Source organism: Bactrocera tryoni, chromosome 1, assembly GCF_016617805.1.
Source record: "Bactrocera tryoni isolate S06 chromosome 1, CSIRO_BtryS06_freeze2, whole genome shotgun sequence".
NCBI classification, from domain to species: domain Eukaryota; kingdom Metazoa; phylum Arthropoda; class Insecta; order Diptera; family Tephritidae; genus Bactrocera; species Bactrocera tryoni.
The window spans coordinates 84,483,515-84,500,063 of NC_052499.1; the positions used below are offsets into that span (position 1 = coordinate 84,483,515).

Below are 16,549 nucleotides of genomic sequence, written 5' to 3' on the forward strand. Positions count from 1 at the left end.
TGTATGAAATTTTTTTTATTTGACAATATCTTCAAGAAATTTTGAATAGACTATTGCCCATGACAACGCTGTAATGCCCGCATAAATTTTTCAGATAGTACCACTATACAATCAAAATAAAAACGTAAATCGTTCAGATCGAACATATATAAAAATAGTAAGACTTTTCATAATTTTAGTCTTTAGTCAACTCTTAGTTTATTCTTCAAAGTCTATGCAGTCCTCCTCAAAGTTATCCCACTTGGCCTCAATACACTTGTGCCAACGTTTTTACCAATCCTCGAAACAGCTGTTAAATATTTTCCGGAATAGCCTTCAATGCGCTTAGCGATTCTCGTTTAATATTTTCAATTGACTTAAAACGTTTTCCCCGGAGGAGAAGTCACACGGAGCTAAATCCGGCGAATAGGGTTGCGGCTTGATATTAGTTGAAAATGTGGCAAAAAACTCACAAAGACTCAATGCAGTATGCGACAGTGCATTATCATGGTGTAAAACCAAGAGTTGCACACGATTCCAGCCTCTTTGTACCAAAGCTTCCCGCAAACCACGCCTAAACACAAATAGTACTCCTTGTTGACAGTTTGGCCGGTCGGAACGAATTCGGATTGCACCACGTCTCCATAATCAAAGAAAATTGTTAACATAACCTAAATTTTTGACCTGATTTAATGTGTTTCGACCAGGCTGGATGATTCCTTTCCAATCACACCAAACACTCACCATAAACTTTTGAGGCGACAATTCTGGCTTTGCGAGCATTTGTTGAGCTTCACTACGCTTGTATCATGATCTTTTTCGCATATTATTGTCGTATTTGATCCACTTTTCGTTTCCTGTTACCATTCGCTTCAGAAATGTTTGGATTTCATTGGTTTAAAACCGTTTGACGATGAATGTTACGTTCCTTAGCAATGTCTTGGCTGCTTATGTGACGGTTATGGTCAATATTTTCCATAATTTTATCCACTTTTTCAACGATAGGTCGACCAGAGCGAGATGCGTCTTTCACATCGAAATTTCCAGAACTGAAACGAGCGAACCATTGTTGTGCTACACGAAATGATACAGCATCGTCTCTGTAAACTGCACAAATTTCATTGGTGGCTTGCGTGGCATTCTTCCCTTTTTTATACAAAAATTTCAAAACATAGCGAATTTCTCCAATATTTTCACTAGTTTTTGAACAGCTGTAACTTTTTTCAATTTCCCCGAATTTCATTATGAAATTAAGCATAAAATCTCACCATACGAGTGCAAGATCTATTGGCAAAATACGAAAATACTTTTTCGACTACCAAGTATTTCTTGTTTTAAGATAATTGGTGTTAATCTAAAAGTTTTTACAAGACAGTTGGAACTATTTTGAAAAGAGATGCCGGTTGTTTTATTGACCAATGATTGTTAATAATACTTTCTGGACATATTATTCTTGAAATAATTTCTATAAATAATATTACCAAATTAACCGTAATAAAGAAAATATTACATATAACAATTTCCTAATAAACGAAGCACACTTCGCTATGTATGTACATCTATACTAATATATCTACGAATCATGTGAGTATATTTAGCTATCTGTGATACCCATGATTGTTTTGTAATTATCAAACATACATTGACACCTACACACAAGCATTTTTAGGTGTGTATATAGTATATTCCAGTATTATTTTTGCCAATTATAATTTTGTTGCTATCTTTGTGCATACTTGGCAAAGCGTTGTATGGAGCAGATAAATCTACCTATCAAAGCGAAGCGATAACTGTGTGATTTGTGAATTTTACCGTATGCCTGTCGGTTTGTTTGTGCGTTTGTATGTGTACCTAATTGAGCTTTAATTATTCCAATAGTTTTTGTGTTGAAATATTTGCACATTTTATGTTCATTGCTTGCTTTGTGTTTCAAACTTTTTGCTCCAGTTATTTTCACGCACTTAAACACACAATTCACACCACTAAATGCACACTTACACTGTGCACAATGCCACCGCTCATAACAGATTATGAGTTTTCCATTGATTGACTCAAATGAAATTTTTATTGCAACTTTTTGTTCACATCTTTTTTGCCACACAATGTTTATTGAGTTCATTGTGTAACGAAGCGCTCAAATTGCATTTTTTTTCATACACTTTTTTTTAGCAAGCTTGTACAAAAATTGTCTTACAAACATACTTTTATGTTATTGCGCATGCGCACTTCACCAACACGCACTTGAATGAAATCTGCCGACAGCTGTTCTTGTCTTGTGCTCGTGGTTTGGTTAAAAGGTTTATTGTCCATTTTGCAAGTGCTTCAGTTGGCATGATTAACACCTTATTTCACCTTTTTTAGGTGGTCTAAAACCAACAGGAAATAAAACGTTTATTTTTTGAAGAGGCTGTTCATTTAGTATATAATCCAAAAAGGTATTAGAATATATTTTAATGTAATAATCGATGATTTATTTGAAAACTTTTTGATTCCCTCGATTCCGTAGCAGATCTTCAAGAGGACCTCTGAAAATAGCTCTCTGGCGGTGAGGAAGATTTTAAGCGGAAACTATTTTAAATTCAAAAACAGCAAGTAAGAAAGGGCTAAGTTCGGATGCAACCGCACATTTTATACTCTTGCAACTTTCAGGGATCAAAGCCAGGGAAATGCCTTAAGGTGTAAAATGTCAACCAGAGGATCGGAATCCAAGCAATTTTGTATATATGTATGTATATATACTCTATATAACTCATACTATGCCCGTCATATTCGGCATAAGGTTTATTAGAAAAACGAAAATCATTATGCATATCTAGTATATAGGAGTTGGGGGAGTTTTGACCCGATTTTATCTATTAACTATTATCATGCCAGATACTAAAAAATTTTCCCTGAGTTTTATTAGGATACCTTACATAAAATCATCAATCTCATGGAGTAAAGTCAGCCGGATGTTCGAAAATCCTATTATTAGTTATATGGGGGCTAGTTCAAGTTTTCCTCCAATTTTATCAATTATACGTGGCGGGTCCCAAACCCAGCGCACAACCCTATGCAGGGGATGTTTCGCCTTCTCACATTAGCTCGCCTTCGAACGGATGTTCTTAGGCTACCCAGAAGATACTTGGTCAAAGACCGGAAGTAGTGAGCTGCTTGAGCCATGTGTAAAAGAATCGTTTCTGGCCACTCCCAATTGAATGGCGATCAGAGAACTTTCCTCACTTGCGTGAACTTCTACACATGACTCCATGTGGAGAAGGACCTGGCCTCGCTTGGAATATCCAATTGGCGCCACGTAGCGAAAAGAAGAAACGACTGGCCCGCTATTGTTAACTCGGCTATAATCGCGTAAGCGGTGTCTACGCCAATTAAGAAGAAGAAGAAGAGATACTATTTCCTGGAAAAGATTCTGTCTGAATTTCAATTGTATACTCCATACATTGTCCGATATTTTCGGCCAAACGTCAACAATAGATACTGGAGTCTACATTTCCAGTATTTGGGAGCTTGAACAGTTTTGATTGGATTTGAGAAATTTTTAGTCATAAGGTGGCATACTTTAAAACTGTGTTATGGGAAGTAAGAGTGGTTGTAGTCCGCTTTCGTACTTTGACATAGGAATATGAGAAGAATGTTACGTACTAAGTTTAGTCAAAAGCGATCGGTCGCCCCCCGAGATATGGAATTTAATCAAAAAGTGTGCGGTGCCACGCCCGTCGTCCAATTTTCACACCGGCTCCCGTAAAGTTCTCTCATACCATCTCGAAGGTAAAATTTAATGTCTCTGGCGTAATTAGTATTGATTTAACGCGCTTTTAGTAGTTTTTAACAGTACCGTTATATGGGGAGTAAGCGGGATTATCATCCGAATTCATTTTCGAAATTAAGAACAAAATTTCTTCTAAAAAATCGTCCAAGAAAAAATGTTATTAGTTCCAACTTCTTTGAGTGATAAAAATCATCTCAAACTGTCTCTGTTTCAATGGAGCACGCTGCACGTTTGAGTTGAAATCTTCGCTTAAACCTATTTATTTATAGCAAATTACCGGGTAATAGCAAACTACAAAGTTTCCGATTTTTCGCGTTTCAAAAAGTTGTTTTTATTACAGTAATTTCAATCTAGTCCTTTAAACAGTTTGGCTCTGGAATTATCAAATCACTAAGTAAATATACCCAACTATATAAAGTGAAAATGACATCACTTATAAGACACAACTCCCATTCTTATTATATTTCTAATTTCTCATGCCAAAATACGTCTCATTTGGAAGAGCAAGATCTAGCTGAACTGTGTAGTGTGGAGAGAAATATTGCTTCCATTTTTACCGACATATGTACGTACTATATATTTTAGTATCTGCTATATGTTAGTAAGATGCATATCATTTATCATCATCATAGCGTGTATAAAAATATCTTGTGTGACATAAATGCAATAAAGTTTTTTTTCTCAAATTCAAACAATGATGGCTGCGTAATTTGCGGAAAATCTCGTCAACAATTTCAATTTTGTTTCATAGTATTTGCGAGCATGTCGTATATGCATGAGTCTATTAGCGAAGTGTCTCCATTAAAAATGTCGCTATGTGTCACAATATTTAGTACTTAGAAGCGAAATTTTATAGCAATTTCATTTTGTCAAAAGCAATAAAATTCGCTTCTTTGTACAACGTGCTGCCGCTGGTGTTAATTCATGTAGAATATTAATGTGAGTGTACGACATACTTATGTACATATCGCATATGTACATACATATGTGTTATATGAATGATTTTTGTATTCTGCAGCAATCATTTTGCGCGGATTTTGCTCAAAAATGCTTGGTTTGTTTTTATTTTTTGTGATTGTGTTCACTTGTGGTGTGGTCATCAAGTTCATTTACCCAATTCTCGCGTGCTGTGTGTCGACCTAATTCGAAAAAGTATTAAATGTTTTTTTTTTGCATTGTTTAGACATGTGCCTTTGAGCGTAGGCATGAAACATAATTTTTCGGAAAGCAAGTACATAGTATGGGTGTATACTTTTATTCGGTAAAAGTATAGATTTCAATGAATATCAGTAAAAAAAGAGTTGTTGCAAAGCTATGTACAGAAGCAGATTTTTATACCCTGAACTGGGTATATTAAGTTTGCCACGAAGTTTGTAACACCCAGAAGGAAGCGTCGGAGTCAAATTTAATTAAATTTTGTCGCGGGAATTTTCAAAGTTTGAAAAGCCAACTTAATGAATATGTGATGGTTATTTCTGAGAAATGAAAATTAGTTGGTGATATTTTAGTTTGAATGAAAAAACGAAAGTCCCTATGTTAAATGTACCTATGGGAACCTAAAAAAAATAGCGACCCCTTAGATTTAAGCTAAAGCGCCTTGCTTGAGGGAGGATTTTTTGTTTGTCAATCACTAACATTTGAAGGTGTAAGAGTTGAAGAAAAAATTCCAAAAAAATTTTTAAAGCACCCTAATGTACATACATACATATGTACATATACATATGTATATACGCAAACTCAAGTTCTTAATCGGAAAATTTTTTATTTTGAGAAGTTGTCTTGACGGAATCTGGAACTTTGATTAACATCAAAATTCGTTCAATGCTCCTACAAATACATACATATACATGTACATATGTACTTTAATAGTTATGACCCAGTGCCCAAGCAACACTTCCTCATTGCAATTATGTGCATATACATACGTACGTACATATGTATGCTTGTATTCTCTCATATATTCGCTGAAATTCTATAACTATTAACAATTACTAAACTGCATATGCACACACAGCCACTAACACTTATGATAATATTATTATGTGGTAAATCATAGCGCACCGCATAGCGTTTCGTGGCACATGACCACATGCAACGGTTCACGGTATCAGTGACTGCCGCAAGCATACATACATACATGTGTACATACATATGCTCCTATCTGAAGTGTGGTTGCCGGCAGCATGACTCGAACCCACAAACTGACACGCCACGTACACACCATACCATATATTCGTTCTGCCGCACGCCGACGCACATGTGGTCTTTGCCTTATAACTTTTAATTTTTAGTATTCTGTGTATTAGTGTTATGTTTGTGTGTGTCTGTTTATGATACTTACATTCATACATAATTTTTTCTAAATTCAAGAATTTTTATACTTCAGCTGTTCAGCGTTCAGTATCTCAAATGGTTGAATGAATGTTGCCCGCCCGCTTAACTATCGCATAATATGCACACATTCATACTTTTGCATAAAAATATCTAGATATTTTTACATACTATACATAAAAATACATATGTATATGTATGTACGTAGTGTGTACAGAGAGCGGTGCTTATTCAGATACATAAGTATGTATGTGTATATATTAGAAATACAAGTATTGCTATCAAATTTAGCTGGGCAGCCGATTGTCTGCCTGGGCATAGCGTGCGTCTCGACAATTATTGTTGAACCATCGAGACTACGCGAAAAATTGAGTGAAATCCACTTAAAGCTTAAGGAAAATACACACACCAATATTTCATATGCTTTATATCTACATACATACATATGTACATACGTCGGTGTTGAAATAAACTTAAAATTGTTGTAAGCAATACCCTCTCGCACACACACACACACACATGTGCATTTCGCCAACATCAAAAATAATTACTTGCCGTTAACAATTAATGTTTACCAGTTTAACACAATTATTTGTACACCAACACAGGCACAAAACAAGTTTTGAGATGTTAAAAAATTACACAATTAGCGGTTAAAACACAAGCATTTCGGTGTTTGTACTTTAATCAATTATGTAGGAATTTTGTTGTGTTGCTGTAACTTACTTGCATTGTAATGTTTATTAACCGCAATCTACTCTTGAGCTAATTCTACGGCCTCGCCTTCTTGCTTTATATGTATGTATATATGTAAATGAAGTTGTAGTTGTTGTAACACCTGGTGCTGGTCCTGAAATAATTTTCGAGAAGATATATGTGACCTGGTCTACGAAAAAGGAACTAACGTGCGAAAACTAGGCGTGAAAAAGCATCGCATCTTCCATCCGAATCAACTAAAAAGTGAAAATTGATTTTTGACACCTAAGTCCCCTTTCCGTAGACCAGGTACAATAATGTAATAATAAAAAACACTTTTTTGCACTATTAAAATCCATTTTTACTTTTTTTTAGTCTAATCTCTACCACCTCGAGTGAAACACAGCACTGTAGTCGGTACAAAAATATGTGTGTATGTAAACTTTGAGTCCAATATGCATACATTTTTATTATAATTGGTCCTTATAACTTATTGCCTTTTTATTTAAAATTTGGCGCTTGCTCAGCAAGAAATCAGGCCAAGTTGGAAAGGCGAAAAAGAGTTTATGAGCATACTATCTATGATATAGACATAAAAAATAAGATAAAGTCGAGTTGATTACTGAAAAAAAGTTTACTCATTAATTTATTTAATTTTCAAATTTGAAAAGCTTATAGATTCTGACAAAAAAGTACCCGGAAATTGTACATGAAACGCAAAATATTTAATTATTCATCAATATCTATTTTGTAGTCTTCAAAGTAATCCCCATCTGATGTGTGTGTTATGTAAAAAAAATTTTCAGTCCTCGAAACACTTTATATAACCATTTTTTGGGATGGTCTTTAGCTCCTTCAGCGAATTTCGTTTTATCTCATCGATCGATTGAAAACGGGCTCCACGAATCGCCAGTTTCAATTTGGGGAACAAGAAAAAATCACACGCATCCAATTCTGGTGAGAACGGTGGCTGGTCGATGGTATTCATTGCGTTTTTGGCTTTAAATTCGGTCACAATCGCAACTCGCTGCGATGGTGCCTTATCATCGTGTAGACTCCATGAACTGTTGCTCGACAACTCCGGCCGTTTTCACGCAAACACCTCATTACGGGCAAATAGAACTCATAATTTTTGTTTGTCTCTTCGGAACAAATTCATGACACACCAAACCACGATTACCGAAAAAACAATGAGCATTGCCTTGATTTTTGGTTTTTTTTCCCTCCATTCCAATGATTGTTGACTTGTTTGCATGTCAGACTTATGAACCCATTTGCATCGGCAGTTATAATGCTCTACATGAATATGGTTTCGGGATTCGCACGATCAAGCATGTCTAAAGTGAACTGTTTACAGAACTAATTAAAAAAATCAGCTTTATCGGGACAAGTCGAGTAAGAACGCGTTTCATACCCAATCTCCACCAAAATCATTCGAGCGGACTCGCTACAGATGTCTCTTGCCATCTCTCTAACACTTGCTTGACGATTTTCCAGCACCTTCTCCTTCACTTTTTTAATATTTTCATCAGTTGAAGAGGTCGAAGGTCGTCCAAAACGAAACGTGTCTTCAACGATCTTTCGACCGTCTTTGAAGGTTTTGTACCACTCGTAGGCTTATGCTTTGGATCACTTACCTACTCTACGATTCCGCACACGAAATTTGGTTAGAAACATAAAATTTGAGACAAATCGATATTTTTATTCATTGTAAATATCGCAACACACTACGGAGGTGTACCGCCTTAAGCAGCTGCTGTAAACAAACTGATTGACATTGTACACTTTTTTGCAATATCATTTACCCGAGGAACTTAATAACAATTTTCGGATGCTTTTTTGTCCCAATGTATGTATGTTTTATCTTTGCATTTAATAAAACTATCTAAACTATCCTAATTTAATTTTGTATCAATTTACTTTCATAATCCAAACAACAGTTAAAAATGTCATTCTCGTCTTGTCAATTTCTTTGATGCAATCAATAATCGTTGCTTTTGAGCAATCGATCAACAATTTCCTGTTGTCACCACTATATATTTGCACATTTTTACTTATAATAAATTGACTTGCTCCATTAATCTCATCATAATAAGCAGTAGAAAGCAACACTTAATCTTGTTATTCATTTTAACGTCATGGCCACTTGAATTAGTGAGTCAGTGGCACCGCCGTGAATATGTGTAAATTCCAGCTGTAATGTCACGCTGACAGAATTCTATCAATTTAATGCTCACTCTGCTTCAACTTACTAATTAAAGAAGAAATAAGCAACTAAGTATTTGTCTATACAAATGCATGTACAAACTTCTTTGCGTAATCCTACTTATATGGAAGTGCTGTCCCTTGGTGGTGGTGGGGCGTTGCTGTCATTCCACAAACTGACAATTGACAGCGATAAGCAGGGTGTTGTGTAAATAACATAGTGAGAGGGAGTAATAGTGTACGCCGCAGTGGCAATACCATTACTCGTTGTACAACAAAAGTGCTGAGTACAAATGGCGATATTTCAGTGGCGTTGAAAGTGAAATTTAATCCTGTTCGCTTGATGCATTTGACTGATGAAATGATTTTTAAATAAAATTTATTTGCTTGCTGTTTACTTCAAGCAATTCTTGTGTGCTTTATGTCAACAAAACTCCGTTATACAAACAATGTGACCTGATCTTTGATTAACCGTTAACATTTTATTTTCTACCTAAGAACTTTCAGTTGCAGAATGCATTGCCGCAGCGCTTGTGCAGCTGTGAGTAAGCCGTGTCGTATACGTGACATTGACACACATTACAAAAACAAATATGCTTTCGCGAGTTTCACCTGTTAGCTTTCAATTTTTATCAACACAATTGCTATTGTTGCAATCGATCGCATTTGTACTTCATACAAGCAAAAACATACCCATACACACGTACATTAGACAAATTTATGTTACGCAAGCTGAACACAAAGTGAGCAGAAGAAACAACAATTGCATTGGCCACCAAATTACCCGCAACAACAATAACAAAGAAAATTAACGATAATTACTTTATGTAATATGTACGTCCGTGTGTACATATGTATGTGTATTTGTGTAAGTTTATGTGTGTAAATGAAAAGTGTTTTCCTTGCGCGCACGATCGATTGTGTGTGATCTCGCCTTGAAGAAGCCAATTTGCCATGCTATTTGCACACCTATTTATTTATTTTTTTCATTATTATTCTGATTTTTGCGTTTTTTAATTAAGAATTGTTCGAAGTAATTGACTATCAGTGCACATGTTGAATAAATGATCGTCAGTCGGTGCCGGTGAATATGTGTAGTTTTGATTTTGTTCTCCAAACAAGAATATGAAATCAGTGTTTTGGAAAATAGTTTTTTTATTTAAGTGCAGCTACCTTGAAAACAGCTAAATATGTATGTATTTATATGTTTATGTTTCGGGTTACATAATCTTGATATGTGCTACTATATTCAGGAGTGCAAATAATGCATTAAAAAGATAATTGCACTATTATCCAAATAAATTTTTTATTTTTATTTAGTAATCCCGACAAAATGTATTTAAAAATTTATTTTTAAAATTTCTAAGCCGAAATAACGGATTGAAAAATTAAGGGGTTGTATGGGCTTACGGGTTTCAAAAAATCGATTTTTTTTATTGTCTTATTAAATTTTACAACACCTCTGGAGTATTGTCCTAAATTTTCAAGTTGATCCGAGTAATAGTTTCGGAGATACAACCTTGCGCTAGAGGCTAGCTGGGCTAAGTGCGCCGTCTTTAAACGCGTTTTTCTCGAAACTGTGCTTTTGAAGTCGGTTGGCAAGATTTCTCGAAAGCTGCTCAACCGGTCTTCATGAAATTTTACACAGCTCTTTGAGTTACAATTCTTAAATACTTGAAATGAAATGAAGGATTTTTTTTTCGATTACAACTATTTAAAAAAAAATTACCGAAATTTTCACTGCAATTTTAATTTTTTTGTAAAAAATTCAGCCAAAAATCCAATTTTCAGTTTTTTTCCTTCGTCCAAGTTCTAAGTTAAGATTTTAACTATAACAAGATTTTTTTCACTTTAGATGATCCTGAAAGAAGTTATCCTGCCAACTCGTGCGCATCTTTTTTCCGAGGGATCGCCGGCGTCGCAATGGTCGAGTTTAAAATAGTTTAGAAGTCTGTTTTTTACACGAGGAAAGCCCCTTACAAAAATTTTCGCTAATATTTTCTACTTGGTATGAATAGAACATGCACCCACTCTAGATATACAAATACATAAATCTTTATATACATTGCAAAAATATTCTAAGGAGTGCATGGAAGTGAAATGCATTGTTCAAAGAAAACACTGAGCAGCTTGGAGCGGATGTGCTTTGCGCTATGCAAATAAAAAGTATTCAGTAAGTGCTTGAGTGCGAAATGCATACGCATATATGTATGTATATAGCATTGTATGGCAGAATATTTATGAATAAACGTCAAACCGCACATTTCCGACGTATTGACGATTATGGCATTTTGACGCAGTAATTCGCTGTTCGCACAATGCAATTCCGTCGAAACCATTTATGGCTGCCACAAAGCGAAGAGAACAACAATAAGCAAATGCATGACAAAAAACTAAAAAAAAAACTCAAATCTTATTGATTTTATAGAAATATAAACCAATAAATCCAGCATTTAATTCCAAATAAGCGCAAAAATATTTAGTTCCCGTTAAGGAACGTTTTTGTTTGCTACCAATATCGGGTGTAAGGCACTAAATGCAAGGCACTTTTCTCCGGTTGTCATTTGAGACACAAGTGTTTTCTTTTTCGCCTCATTTAGAGGCAACACTGACGGCTTCGTCTAGTTAATGTTAAACTGTGCAACTGAAACTACAAATTGTGGCACAAATTCTGAGAAGCTGCCAGCCGTCACTTTGTGCTCCTTCCCTCCCTCCCAATAAATTGGTTTCCAACCGTGTTAGCTGCTTGCACAAATTATCCACCAACTGGCGTAATATGGTGATTAGACGCATATCACACTTTCTCCGTCTGTTGTCAATGTACTGTTTGGTGTTGTTGCTTATCTACTTTATTTTTCATAAAACTTATTTTTAGTCTTTGCTACTGCTGTCGTGTTGCAAATTCATGGTCAACCTTAAAATTTCCATTTCAGAAATCCATTCATACACGCTGATAGCCGTGCATAAGCGCTTTGAGAGCAGAGATTGTGCGAGTGCGCCAAGTGGCAGGCCAGTTGCTTGCCACATGCAACGCAGCAGGTCAATAAAAGTGTACACACACCGGCATAGATGTAAGTATAAATATATAAACAATGTTGCACATTTGCACATATACAAACCGATAGCATGTATCAGACCTCCATCTGAGCGTGTGCGAAAGTGTGCGTAGTAATGAAAATAAAAGCTAAACAAAATGAAAATGAAATTTCCTGACAGCAAAATTGCGCATAGTTCCATGCGTGCTTGTCTGCATACTATTTATGTGAGCTCACTGTGTAAGCCGAACTGCGCGGAAAGTCTCCAAGTTTGCACAGTTGCCTCAACATTCGCGTTTGCCTCACGTCATTGTGCGTAAAAATCACAATTTTTCACCTCACTTGCAACGCAAGTCAAGTGGTATTGGTCGATGGTGGTTGCCTTGTGGCTGTTGAACGTTCGTTGGCAGGTTGCAATAATTTTACAGTATGACATAAAAGTAGATAACTACAGCGTTGTATATAAAGGACGTGACGAGCTGTGTCAATTTAACCAAATGCGAACTAGTCTCACAGGTTGTCTCGCGAAGAAGCTGCTCAATATCAGACCACTATAGAATATACATAAGTATGTATGTAGGGGTAATAGAATACGATCGTTCAAAATAAAGTCCTTGCATGGAATTTTTTTTTTATTTTACAAGATACTTTCAAGATATCATTTGCCTAAGGCACCGCCACAATCCTGCATCACTATAGCATATACATACATACATAAATAGGTAGCTACTATTCAAATTTACGATCAAAATCAATATAAAGATCTTCATAAAATATATTTTTTCTTTATTAAATATCACAAACTGAAGCTGTCGGTTTATTTTTTCTTCACCGAATATTACACTAGTAATTGTAAACCCGTAAAGATTCAGAAATACTACAAAGATAATTCTTTAATTGCTTATAAAAGGTTCTTGAAGGTACACTATCGTATGCTAAATTGTTGTATTGTGTAACAGGAATATTATAACAGTGCACGCAACATCTCCAATTGCAACTTCTTTAACATCCCAACAGCACTCCATACTTCCAAAATAAATAATTGGATGCAAACTTTTTGAAATCACTGTATCTTCATTGAGCGCATGAGAGGCAGCGTCCCGCGTACGCAATCGATTTCTTCATACATATCGGCAATGGCAACATCAATTCATTGCTGTCACGTCTGCGAGTGCATTGCCTCATTGTTATCGTTGTTGTTTCATTTTACGTTTTTGTTTTTTTTTTTTGATTACGCATTGCTGCTGTGCTGCTGGAAATTTATGGATTTTGGTTTGTGTATTGACTAAGCAGTCGCTGTTGTCGTTCGTTGGCCATCTTGGGAAATTAGGCAGCCTTCTATACGCAAACAAACGCACATAAATAAGCATTGCAAGTCAATAAGCAACATTTGTGTGCTCTGTCAATCCAAAAAGGAACGCTCATACACATATACATACGTATGTAAATTTATTTGCTTCTGTTTATTTGTGCATTTGGAAGCGAAAATTTCAATTGAAACAACCCCAATTTCAATGGCATCTACACCTTTTTCGGTTGTTTCCAAAAGACAAACACATTTTACTTATGCCAACAACTATCGCAATATGCGGGGGTCTCCGTTCAATTCAATCAACGCCGAGCTGTCAGTTGCCGCTGTCACGCACCAATGCGGCGTTAACAATGTCCAACGTCTGCTTCTATTTGTAGTGGTGTTTGCTTTTGCTTTGTTTACAAATGCACATACATAAGTACATACATATGTATGTACTTATGTATATTTGCTGTCTGCACTAGTCAGCTGTTCGAATCCAGTTGAACGACAAACAGTCTTTAGCCAGCAAGTTTCCTTTCCCCCAGCATGCAATCCTCCTTTTGCAAGCTTAACACAAACACGTTATTAAATGTAAAAGTCTGATTTTACTTTCTTGTCTCGTTACTGCCGTTTACCAACACTGTGAACTCGTTTCTTTATTCATTTAGTGCAGGCTTTCAGCAGTTGCTCTACTCGTTGCTTTATTAGTTGAAATGGGGATGTAAACAAATCCTATCTGACGAAACAAAGCGAGTGCACGAGTTCAGCGAGCGTAACAACAATCTTCCATTGCTTTGTTCCATACGCACCTGTGCGAGGAGAATGTTCCTTTGTTTGTTTTCAATTTCATTTGCTTACTAGTGATTAATGAAAGCAATGAGGAAAATTATGAGCTGAATTTATTTATGGCGTCGCAACAATCTATCATTAAAAAAAATATTGTATACTTATATTATTTTCAAATTTAATGTGTTAATTTATATGTACAATATATATTTTTAGAATACACATAAAAACTCAATACCTCATATTTCTATGTTGTTGGTACATAGAGAAAACTTTTAAACTCTTTTTCAGACAGAAGTATTTATTATTTAGTGGACTGAGTGTAGACTCGCCACTGTTAAAGCTATCAAATAATATAAGTAGAATAGGTAGAATACCACCATTCAAGCCGCAGCAGTCTCAGTCTTTCTAAAAGATATTTTTTTTTTCAAATTCTTAAAAAAAATATTCAGATAAAAAAGGAATTTTGATAAGTAAGAGTGATAGTAATGCTTACATCGCACTGGACACGTACTGCGTTTTAAAATTAAAGCATTTATCTTGCAACAATGTTATTTGCAACAAATGTATTTTCTTTGTAAGCTCAAGATAAATCTATAACAATTATACGAAAAAAAAGTGACAGCAGTCTTTCCTTCCAGTGTCGGTAATATGCAATTACAAGTAGTTCGTGTACAATGATGCGGAAAATGCTTGTGAGAAATGCCGTAGACATTGTCGGCGAGCAATGCAATGCAATGACACGAGTCAATGATATGGAGGCATAACAAAACTTACTTGATGATAGCATGAATCATCTCATTGGCGAGACGAATTGCCAGTTAGACAAACAGACCGAGAGAGAGCGAGGTAGAGAGACAGGCAACTTGACAGGCTAACTGACTGCCTTTGTTGTCATCAACTTATGAGCTGTGTGCAACAGATCGGGTCAACAACACATCCGCCCGGCGTCTGCGCTCATTGCAAGCGGGGCATTACACAGTCTCATAAATTCAAGTACATGCATACATACATATATTTAAAGTATTACATACATATATGCATATGCACAAAGACTATGTGGCAGTAAACTTAAAGGCATCTTAATTTAGTCAAATGTCTAATTGGCCCCCCACATGCCCGCACACCACAACCACACCCAGCGACGGTCGTCCTCTGTCTTGCTGTAAACAGTTGAAAATGCATTTCATCATTTTTTTTGTTCACAAATGCGACTTATTGAGCTGAGACGAACGACCCGACAATTAATTAATGACCAGAGTACAATAGCATTTTAAGATGCGCTGCCCCTTCGCCAGTTGCTCTGCCTGGGTCTGGGTCGAATGAAGACACTGTGTGTAGTGCGGCGCGCGGCTACCATAACTAGAGTAGTAGGCACTAATTGCATTTAAATGAATCATTGTGACAGTAATTACTACCACTCGAATGTGTTTTTGTACAACTATGGCATTTTTGGAATCCGGACATGTGTGTTCGTAGATGAGCTCACAAATCGGAAATGTTTTTCGCTCAGCTTATTTGTATTAATGACTGCCATAAATGTACGAAGATCAGGGTTAAGCGGTAGCCACTATTTTGGTCATATCAATCTCAGTTACTCGTAGATCTCTTCAATTGTTGTACAAGTATCATTGCTTTTTAAGTGTGTAATTTGCCGCCTGCTTTGTGTGTCCAATTTTGGTTGCGATCAATGTCGAATGTGAATGACGAGGACACTGATTGTGTATGAAGTAACTGTTTAGCGTAACACACATACAAGCATACGATACAAAATGTTAGTTGTGTTGTGAATTTTTCAATGTTTCCAGAAAACAAAAATATTTTTTGAATTTTACGTGAAGAGTTCAGGTAATTTCCATTTTTATCTTATGTGAGGAAAGTGTATATGAAAGTGAATGTAGTTTTAAGTTTTGTGGAGGGAAGGAAACATACAAAATTCGAGTAGTTTTGAAAACAACAGTTTTAAGGGGTTACATGAGTTTCCTCGGCTAAAAACAGAATTTTTTCAACAAGTTTTTTCTCATATAAAAAATGAAATATTTAATTATAATTTTTTATTGTAACAAACATACACAATTAACAAAGAAATTCCGAAATTTTTGGAAAAAATATTTTAAACTCGGCGATTGCGACGCCATTTCCGGTGACCTCTCTGTGAAAAGATGCGCCCATGTTTGCAGGATAACTCCTTAAAAAACCATCTAAACTGAAAAAATACGTGTTTAAGTTAAAACCTTAACTTAATTAGATTTTTGGCAGACATGCTTACAAAAAAAAAATAAAATTTCAGTAAAAATTTCGCTGCATGTTTTTCCAAATAGTTGTAACCGAAAAAAAATATTTTTTTCAAGTCTTTAAGAATTGTATTTCAAAAGCCTGTGTGAAATTTCATGAAGATCGGTTGAGTAGTTCTCGAGAAATCTTGCCAACCAACTTCAAAAACACAGTTTCGAG

General features: G+C 35.7%; 1 protein-coding gene across 5 annotated transcripts in view; it reads left to right on the plus strand.

The window, feature by feature from the left end:
- LOC120773526 (F-actin-monooxygenase Mical) overlaps positions 1 to 16,549 on the plus strand; it is a 92,787-nt gene that overhangs the window by 23,437 nt on the left and 52,801 nt on the right. For all 5 annotated transcript variants that reach the window (XR_005705175.1, XR_005705171.1, XR_005705173.1 and 2 more), the window contains one exon: positions 11,914 to 12,051. The gene's annotated coding sequence lies outside the window, so the exon portion shown is untranslated. The remainder of the gene's footprint in view (positions 1 to 11,913; positions 12,052 to 16,549) is intronic.